This window comes from Humulus lupulus, chromosome 4, assembly GCF_963169125.1.
Source record: "Humulus lupulus chromosome 4, drHumLupu1.1, whole genome shotgun sequence".
In the NCBI taxonomy this organism is placed as follows: domain Eukaryota; kingdom Viridiplantae; phylum Streptophyta; class Magnoliopsida; order Rosales; family Cannabaceae; genus Humulus; species Humulus lupulus.
The window spans coordinates 87,968,114-87,979,109 of NC_084796.1; positions in this window are offsets into that span (position 1 = coordinate 87,968,114).

A 10,996-nucleotide genomic window follows, 5' to 3' on the forward strand; every position below is an offset into this window, starting at 1 on the left:
AACTGCTTAAACATAATATAAATGCTTTACTTGCATGCATAAGATACATTATTAGGGATGGCCCTTGACTGCTGCATGATGAGCAAGAACGTGCTTATTAGCACTGATATTGCTTGAACATGTTTATTAGCATCGTTAATTGTTAATTGCTAAGTGCTAAATGTTAACTGCTATGTTAATGAATCGACATGCTTATTAGTATGATTGTGGAACATGGATGAATTTCTACTTGATCTTGGATTGTGAGGCGGCAAGAGGTTTAGTTATCACTACCTAACTGGCCGCATTCATTATTGCAGCAAGGTATAAGTTGAAAGTATGCTTCCAAGGCAGATAGAATCATCAGCTGGCCAAGAAGATCAGGGCCAGAATGATAGACATGGTTAGGATAATGACCAGCGTCAGACCCCTCAGCCAGCTCCTGATAACTGACAGAAGTTTCTTATTGATTTATAAGCTAGAGTAATGAGGCAGGAAGAAAAAATCTGCCTCTTGAGACAGCAATAAGTTCTTGCAGGGAACATCTTGCTGGAGGCACCACCTGTAGCAGTGCCAACAGTTGAGCAGTTGCTAGAGGCTGGAAGCAAATTGGAACCTCTTTATGAAAGGTTCAGGAAACAACACCCTCCAGTTTTTGAGGGTAGTGTAGATCCAGCTAAGGCAGAGCAGTGGATGAGCATGGTTACCACCATCCTTGACTTTATAAGGATGTCTGGTAATGAGAGGGTGGCTTGTGCCACATATATGTTTTGGGAGGATTCCTAAATTTGGTGGGAAGTGATATCCCAGATCATAAATGTTAATGCCCTGAGTTTGGAAGAGTTTCAGACCCTGTTTAATGAAAAGTACTACAATGATGCCATCAGAGCAGCAAAAGCTGAAGAGTTCAGCAAGCTGTTTCACGGATGTTTGTCAGTGCTTGAGTATGCTTTACAGTTTTACAGTCTGGCAAAGTTTGCAATGGAATTGGTGCCCACTGATGGGACCAGAAGGGAGAGGTTTCTCCAGGGGCTACAACCTAGGATAGCCCGTGATGTTCGTATTACCACTATGTTTGGAGTTACTACTTATGCACATGTGGTTGAGAAGGCACTCACAGTTGAGAGCGCAGAGAACAAGATCTGGCGGGATAATGCAACCAGGAGAGACTTTAGGAGGGTGAGACCTCCATTTATGGGTTTAGGTAGGGGCGGAGGTCCCAGTGATCAGAGGAGGAAGGCTTCTGATGCCTTCCTAGCTCCAGGCCCTGACAGGCGACCACGTGGTATTACAATGGGCCGCTAGGGAGGCAATGAGGTCTGGATGACTTTTCCTAAGTGCCATAGGTGCAAGAGGAGCCATCTAGGGGAGTGTCGTGTAAGAGCCTGCTTTTTTATGTGGAGTAGTGGGACATTTGAGGAAAGATTATCCAAGAGCAAGGAAGGAAGAGCCAAGAAATGCGAACAGCTCAGCCCCAACTCGAGTGTTTGCATTGACTCAGGCAAAAGCTGAGGCTTTTCCCTCAGTAGTTACAGGTAAGCTTTTTAGTGATGGAACCCCTTATACTATTTTGATTGATTCTGGTGCTACACATTCTTTTGTTGCTAGTAGAATTATTGATAGACTGTGTAGACCATATGATTATTATTCTGTGGGGTTCGGGACCTTATTACCCATTGGGGAGTTGGTAGTATCTAAATGGGTCAGATCATTCCCAGTGACACTGGAGGGAGAGAGTTATTAATTGATCTAATAGAGTTGGTTATGACTGACTTTGACATGAATTTGGGTATGGATTGGTTGGTAAAGTATGGGGCAACCATAGATTGCAGAAGGAAGATGGTAACCTTTGAGCCTAAAGGTTAGGATCCTTTTGTGTTTGTTGGCACTGTGCATGGACCCCATATACCCATGATATCTGTTTTGAGGGCTAGAGATCTATTGTAAGGTGGATGCATAGGAGTCTTAGCCAGTGTGATCGATACCACTCAGGTCATGCTAGTGAGACCAGAGGAGACCAGACTAGTCTGTGAGTTTCTGGATGTGTTTCTAGAAGATTTACCAAGATTTCCACCACACAGGGAAATTGAATTTATGATTGAACTGGCACTAGGGATGGAGCCAGTGTCTAGAGCACCTTACAGAATGGCCCCAACAGAATTAAAAGAACTAAAGGTACAGCTGCAGGAGCTTTTAGACTTTAGGTTTTATCAGACCTAGTTTCTCACCATGGGGTGCACCAGTTCTATCTGTGAAGAAGAAAGATGGTTCTCTGAGGATGTTTATTGATTACAAAGAACAGAATAAGTTAACAGTTAAGAACAAGTATCCTCTATCAAGGATAGATGATTTTCTTGACCAGTTGCAGGGTAAAAGGGTATTCTCAAAGATAGACCTTCGATCTGGTTATCATCAGCTGAGGGTCAAGGGGGGAGATGTACTGAAGACTTCCTTTCACACTAGATATGGGCATTATGAGTTCTTAGTCATGTTCTTTGGGTTGACTAATGCCCCAACTGCTTTTATGATTTGATGAACAAAGTGTTCAAGGGTCTTTTTATTTTTATTTTTTATATATTACACTTAAGTCTAAGGTAAGAAAACTGCACCCATGTTGTGACATGCATGGTTAAAGCTTGGCCCGAATACTGAACATAGTTTTGATTGTGCATTGGCCCTTGTAAATGCACATAGTTATGATTGTGCCTGCGAATATTATTGAAGCATGTTGAGTGCTCTAAACTTATGGATATATGTTGCATTATGAGTGTTGGGTTTCATTGTTTACTTGTGAATGTCACTAACTTATTAGTCAGAAACGATAATGATGTTACTGGTCGTGAAGCTCTGACTTACTAGTCACGATCAGCAATGGTACTGAGCATTGGTCGTATGAAATTGACTTATGAGTCAAGAGCGGAAATAGCGTATTGAATGCTGGTTGATATGATTAGATCTAATCAACAAGAGCATTATATGCTCGACTGACCTATTGGTCGAAGAAACCTAAAGCACTTGGCTAGTTACTTAGAGCCAGAGCTAAAAGGCTCAGGTGACTTGATAGTCACATGGCTTAGGGCACATAACCCCAGGATGACTTAACTATCATCGATTTAGGGCACAAGGCCCCAGGATGTCTTATTAGTCATCTATTCAAGGCGCAGGACCCCGAAAATGACTTGATAGTCTTCATCTGATTAGGACTACGAGCCCCCGAATGATTTCATGATCGTGATTATTATTTATATACATGCAGTAATAAGTTTTCTTATTGAGCCTTGGCTCACGAGTGCTATGTGGTTCATATAAAGGGAAGGAGATGCTTACCCAGCCTTGAGTGGAGAGCTTAGGTGGTGATGTGTACATTTGCGGCCGCTTGACCACCACGTCCAAGGTGTTTCTAAAAGGAACTAGGGTTTAACCCTATTTTTGTCACTTAGGTTGGCAGATTGTAACTTTTGAACTGTAATGATCATTTTGGATTGTAAACAACTTTGTAAACAATTTTATGGGATCCCATGTACAGTGTAACGTTTATAATAAAATATATCCATTCTTTTTTACCAAGATTTTAACCCTAGCCGTTAATAACACCTAGATGTACGTTTATGGCCTAATGACTCATTTAGCGAGTTAAGCACTATTTAAAAGTACACACTGTGACGGTCTTGGCTAAACTGGGTGTTACAGAGGCCCTTCATAGGGTCCTACTTAAGAGACTTTTTTATATTGATGTCTAACTTAGCGGCTTGGCGTGGGGTGCTTGAAGGGATAATTTTCCATATTCACACTTGCCCCTGACACTACAAGTATACTTTCAACTGTTCTTGTAGACTCCTCCTTACGTTCCTCGCGTGATATATATGGCACTCATGCTTCGCTTTACTCCAAGGGGTATGGAAGGCTCACCCTTGGAGTGATGTCTTGTAGTGAATGAAGAAATGGAAAATGCACTTTGGATGTGTGTTTCTTTGTAGTTTATAAAGAAACACAAAAATCAACTAGCTAGGGTAGTGATCCAAGCATATGTTTGAGATTGAATGAGAGCCAATCATTTCCAAGTGCGAACCCCAATGTTGTCAATGCCTTTGATCCCCACCATTCACTTTAACTTTGATCCAAGGGCTAGGAAGCTTTGGCTTTTCCTATAAATATCGAAGGCTTGGACTTGTCTTCTCACATTAAAGATTACATAGCCTAGTGGTGATTTCTTGAAGTTACTTCCAAGAGCTTAAAGGTTCCATCCCCCATAGAAGCATTTTGTGAGGTAATTTTCGCCCCATTGAAGTTTTCTCTTTTTTATTTTAAAAAAAAATTTCCCTGCTTATCCCACGCGTGTTCTGTAGGGAGCCTGGGGTGTTTTCGTATTTCCAAAGGTTCAACCTTTCATATCCAAGGATACCTCTTCACACGCTCAAAGGTCCATCCTCGAACATTCACAGACCTTCATACAGACACCCAGGTTGCCTTCCTTTGTCTATGATTCATGCATATCATTTTTATCTAATATATGAGGGTAGGGGCCATAGGTTAGTATGTATCTTTTCCTTATGAGTTCCTTGTTTCCATGGTGTGTTAGGCGCGTATATATAGGGGCCCTTATCTTACTTCAATTACATTCCTGTTGTAATTGAAGTAAGATAAGGGCCTCACTCTCAAAGATCCAATGTCCTAAGACACCCCAAGAGGAATAGGAAATGAGATGGATACCTTATGCCTCCAAGTAGGAAGCTTAATGTATGCAATGTTATGTATCAGACCTGAAATTTGCTATACTGTGGGTATAGTCAGTAGGTACCAGCCAAATCCATGATTCGATCATTGGACAGCCGTCAAACACATTATCAAGTATCTTAGGAGAACAAGAGACTATATACTAGTATATTTCAGAGAGAATTTGATTCCAATATAGATTCTGACTTCCAATATGACAAAGATTATAGGAAATCTACATCTGGATCTGTTTTCACACTTGGGGTGGAGTAATTAAATATAAAAGTATAAAGCAAGCTTCATTACTGACTCCACCAACCATGTTGATCCCTTTACGAAGACGCTGCCTAATAAGAGTTTTGATAGCCATTTCTAAGATTTAAGATTACGCGACATGACTCATTTGCTTTAGGGCAAGTGGGATATTGTTGGGATTTGTGCCCTTAAAGCGTATTTCTGTATGAACAATTACTATTATTTAAATAAAGTTAATATTTTTCACTCATATTTGCATTTAATTATGCATGCCATTTATCATGAAGATCTAATATTATTGATGCAGTCTTGAATTAAATATATGTATAATGATATATATACAAGATGATTTAATTCAAGATAATAATATAAAAATTGTCTGTAATCGCTAAAAAAAGTGAGAGCTTTATTTAATAAAGATTATGAGTACGGTCTATCTTCTATTTAAGACATGAAAATTTCTCCAGATTGTTAAGTATAGTGACGCAAAGAGATAGAGGTACCATATACAATATATATTGTATTGGACTAGGACACCATGATAGAAAGAACTTATGATAATCTCTGTTAAAATATAAAAGTTTAATATTCATCAATCGATGGTGATTTGAGAGATGACCTCAATCCTGAACTCTTATTTGTGCTTTTATGACTTTTGACTTATCGAGTAAGGTTCAATATTCCTATGACTAAATTCCTGATATCTTGGAGTCATAGAACTACAAGTTGTTGGGAACATACTTCACAGAAATGGAAGTATTTTCCTTTTAGTGTTGATTCGGGGCTTCAACATAGAACACTCAATCTCTGTTAAAGAGCAGGAATTTCATTCTATAATTAAATTTATAGAATAATTTTCATTAGAGGATCAATGGAACTAATTGCTAAAGACATAATTAGAGAGGTTAACTAGACATTAAGACCTAGATTTAATTATAAACAACTAGTAGAGGGTCATAACTCATGCAAATAATTAAATCAATGGAGGAATTTATAGTTATAACTTCTAATAATATAAGACTATAGTTTTGAGAGTTCAACTATGAATTTCTAGTGGAATAATTCATAGAGATTGTAGTTTTGAGAGTTCAACTATGAATTTCTAGTGGAATAATTCATTGCAAATAAATTAATTAATGAAACTAAGAGTTAGAGAAATTAATTAAATTATTGGAGCTTAGAACTACGGGTCCATACTTTCCCCGTACTAGCTCGATAACACAGAGCTAGGATTTTGGTAATAAAAGGAAATAATTAAAAATAATAAAGTGTTATTTTTAATCTCACAAATTAATATTATTTGTTAAATAATATTTAAAATATTAATTATGAAATAATATTTAATGGCAAATAAAATTATCTTGTTAATTTTGTGAAATTAATTTTTATTGAAAATTAATTTAATCATATTTAATTTTGTGGTATAATTTTATACTACATAAACTAATAAGATAAAAGTCCAACAAATAACATTTTATAGATAAAATACCACAGGGCCCAAAGCCCAGTTGTAATGACCGAAAATCACTAATATGGCTTAAGGGCCTTGATTAGTGCGCTGGGAAGGCGTAATTGACTAATGTGTGAATTTATTGATTTAATGCATGATTATATGATAAGAATGCTTGTATAATTATATGAATGTAAATGTGGTTAAATGTTATATCTGTGAGAACCACATTATTATGTGGGTAGATTTGCAGCGTGCGATTTGAGGCGATCCTAGGGAGCAAGTTAGCGGGAAGTCACAACGGGGCTTGATATTTGACTTTGGACAAGTCAGGGGTATTTTAGGTATTGGGTAGTTATTTAGACTATTAGGTTATGGAAATAAATATATGGAGATATATTTGAGGATAGGAAGCTTAGGCGGGAATATTGGAGAAATTTACCGTTTTGCCCTCGAGGATGTTTCCGGTACCCTGAGCCTTGGGATTGATCTAATTAGTTAAGATTAGACTAAGTAATTAGAAAGTAGTGGAACAAAATACTCAACCGACCCATGCTCTCTCTCCTCCTCTCTTCTCTTTTCTCTCCCAAGAAAACTACAGAAAATCTAAGGGAAATTCAATCGGAAAATTCTGTGTTTGAGCTGAATTCATGAAGGTTTAGCCTAGTTTAGACTAAGGGTCCCTCAACCAAGATTAAGGTAAGAGTTGAGTTGTGTTTTTGGGTGTTAGAACTCTGAGTTTTTGGCTGAATATTAAGGTGTTTATGGTTTTGATGTTTAAGGGCTGAATTGAAGCTGAGTGCTTGGGTTTTAGCTCAGAGGTTTTCAAGGAAGTGGTCCAGCTAAGGAGGTAAGCTTCAATTCGTAATTTAGAGGTTAAAATTTGAGTTTTGCATGATTGGTTTTGGTATTTTGAGTTGCTGGGTTTCAGAAATCAAGATGGAATTTTAGTGGGTTTTTAAGCTGGATTTCTGTTGGATAATGCTGTTAGAATCATGTTAAAAGTTTTGTGATTAATGGGTTTTGAATTAGGATGCTTTGGGGTGGTTTTGAATGAAATTAGGATGCTGGAAATGGTGAATTTTCTGGGCACGAAGGAGAGGGCCGCGACTCTATTCTAGAGCGCTGCGGCCCTACGAAGCAAGAGAGCCAGGGAGGCTCGGCCAAAGGAGAGTGCTGCGGCGCCACAGGGTAGGGCCGCAGCGTGTGTGTGCTTACTGGGGGGCTTGGACTCTGTTTTAGGGGCGGGCCGCGGCTAGGTTTTAAGGGCCGCAGACCTTAGGTGCATTTATGATCTTTTGGGGATTTTAAGCGTGGGAACTTAACCTAGGGTGCTCGAGATCGATTTCACTACCGTGCTTGGTGGAATTTGATGTCCCGGAAGCTAGTATGGTGCCCGAAAACCTTTATTTGAATATTAATGGAATCCATTAGCTTGGTTGTGACTAGGTGTTAAAGGTAGGGCTCAGGAAACGGATCGTGCTCGAGGGACGTCGCTCGTAATCAGTGAACGTAGAAATTAAAGGTAAGAAAACTGCACCCGGTTGTGTAACTGTAATGGGACTAAGGGTTCCCTAATATGAATGCCTGAAAGGATGGTATTATGCCATGTAAATAGTAAACCAACGGTCTAAGAGTGCCAAGGGTTACACTAGCGCATAGGGCGCGACTTGGCCACTGGTAGCCGAGGACAGCTTATTATGCACTGAGCTCGGTTTATGCGGGCCGGAGTCAGTGGGGTAAATAGAGGGTGCGGCCTAAGATGTCGACCCTGATTATTATGTGACCTGATTGTTATTAGTGATTAGTTGCATCATTGGTTCTAAATAGGTGCTGAGTGGTTAATGTGGAATATTAAGTGTTTGATCATGCTTAAATGATTGATAATCTGTTATTGTTGTTTGTGTTGCATATTATGTTTTCTTGCTGGGCCTTGGCTCACGGGTGCTACGTGGTGCAGGTAAAAGCAAGGGCAAACTTGACCAGCCCTGACTTGGAGAGCTCTATGAGCTGAATGTACATGACCAGCTGCTCAGCTGCCACGGTTGGGGGAATGGCAGGAACATGAGAACCAGAAATGTCTGTTTTGCCTTAGAATGGCTAATGGTTGTCTGTATTTTGGAGATTTTGTATACCAACTTTTAAACACTGTTTCTTTTTGGGATCGCATGTGTAAAACTGTTTAAATATATATATAAAGTGTAACTTTTGAGACCAAAACCTTTTTAACCCTAGCACATTCATGGTTAGTGATACGTTTTTAATTAAAATACTTGATTAGCAAGTCCTGCACCTTTATAAGTACACAGTGTAGTGGTCTTGGCTATCCAGGGCGTTACACCTGTAGTTGGCGCCAACCACAGTCCAAATGGACTTAGGCCCACGCAAATGCCTAATGAGATTAGGGATAGGTCTTATTTCTATTGTTATTTTAGTAAAATTAACATCAAGAAAAAAAGAGAAGACATCAAATGTATTTCACATTATTTTCCAAGAGAGAAAAATAGAGAACTTTGTTCTCTCTGAATTGTGAGAAGAACACTCTCTCATGTGTTGAGATTCAAAAGTGTGTCTTGTGTATCCTATCAAATAGAATAGACATCCACCTGTCTCCTTCTCTTTGTGTGAGCCATAATATGGAAGATGGTGGGTTAGGAGGCTAAGACGCTATTTGATCTACACGTATTCTACATCTAGAAAAGGTATTTGTAATTTTCATTTTATTCAGATTCATGTTGCATGAGAAAGATCTCATTCTAGTTATGGTTCCTAGAGTGATTCGTTCTCATGCTTTATTAATTGTTATTGTTGCATTAAAATATTATCTCATGCTTTCGCTGCAGTGTCAATCACATGATCAAAAACCAACAGTCGATCCTTTCGAACAGTTTTAGCAGAAAATTCACAACGAGGAAAAATGCCTGGCTCGGGTTGAGTCAAGGGGTATTTTGGGAATTTTTATAATTTGAGATAATTGGTAAAGTGGAATTTATTGGTGGAATAATTATTTTTTATGGATTAGTTGATAAATTTGGAGATTAGTGGTGTAATTAGAATTAGAGGGAAGATTACAAAATCACCCTTCGGATTATGGAAGAAGGGAAATTAAAGGGAGGGGCAAATTGGTCATTTTACCACATAAGTAGAGAAAAGGAAGACCAATGTTGAAGATTGGACTCAAACGTTCAAGGCTTCCCTCTTCCTCTTTCAACTCTCTTCTTCTTTCCATACACCATGGTTCACCTAAGTTCTTGTACTAAGCTTCGATTTTTGAGGATTTTGGAAGGAATTGAGCATCAAGGGGAGGACTTAGCAGTTTCCAAGGCCACAAGTCAGCTAGGGTTTTCAAAATTTGGAGCAAGGTGAGTAATTCTTGAGAATCTTTGCTCTTTAGTGTTCTTGAGTGGGAATTTGGAGATTTAGTTTTATTTTTGAAATTGGTGATCCTAGGCTGAATAGAAGGGTATATTGATTTGAGCCTTGAATTTGAAGAGAAACATGAAAATCAGCTGAGTTTTGGGATTTGAGGGAAAATGGGGATTTTGACCTAAATCCTTAAATTTTAGTTTGGAAACTAAAATTGAGTACTAGGTTGTTTTTATTGGATGTCATATAATGTGTATATCTGGTTTGGAGTGCAAATCTTGAGTTGGTTGTAGGTTTAGGATGATTTTGGGTTTGAGCAATCGCAGAGAAAATAGCTCTCTGACTTAAACTAGTCGACTAGCCTGGGGCAATCAATCGATCGGCCTGGGGAAACCAGTCAACTGGCCTACGGTTGGGCAGGCTAGTGTTTCTCATCAATCGATCGATCGATTTGAGGCAAGCGGTCGACTGGTTGATGCTGTTAGCTTGATTTTAGGAACCTTTTCAATGTGTTTCGATGGGTAACCTTTGGGGATAAAAGATAAGGTCCCTAGGACATAATTGGTCATATTTAAAGAGTATTTGGAGCCTAGTGTGGTTTATAGAAAAAGTATGGTAGGTTGTCGCTTAAGGGAAACTAAACCTATGTCATAATGTTGTGACTAAGGTTTTGCGGTGATCGGGGAAAGGATCGCACTCGAGGTTGATCAGTCTTTAGCACAAGACTCGAGGTAAGAAAACTGACATATGCACAGAGAACATGGTGTTTGCTCAATTATATTGGGATGCGATTACAACCATATATCTGAATTTGTTAGGGTTGAGTTTCCCTTCATGCATAGTGTTGTTTACTATGATTTTTTGTGTTGATTTTTCTATGGATGATGCATGTCGTATGCCATACAAAATTTAATTATATTTATTCCTTATTACTCTCTAAATTATTAGTAAAGAGGTAGTAAGGGTCGAACCCACAATACTATTATTCAATTTATCATTCAAAATAAAAACAAGAATTAAATAGTGATTTTATTTCAAGATTTAATAACATAAAATAAAGTAATAAACAAAGAACATTGGATAATACAATTTTAAAGAAAGAAATAAGAATTATTCTTCACCTTTGTTGACCCAGGATTTGGCCAACTGACACGGAGTCAGAATATGCTTAATATGAATGATTATGTAGAGAAGAACGTAATGACGAAAAATAATAACAACACGATATTTTTA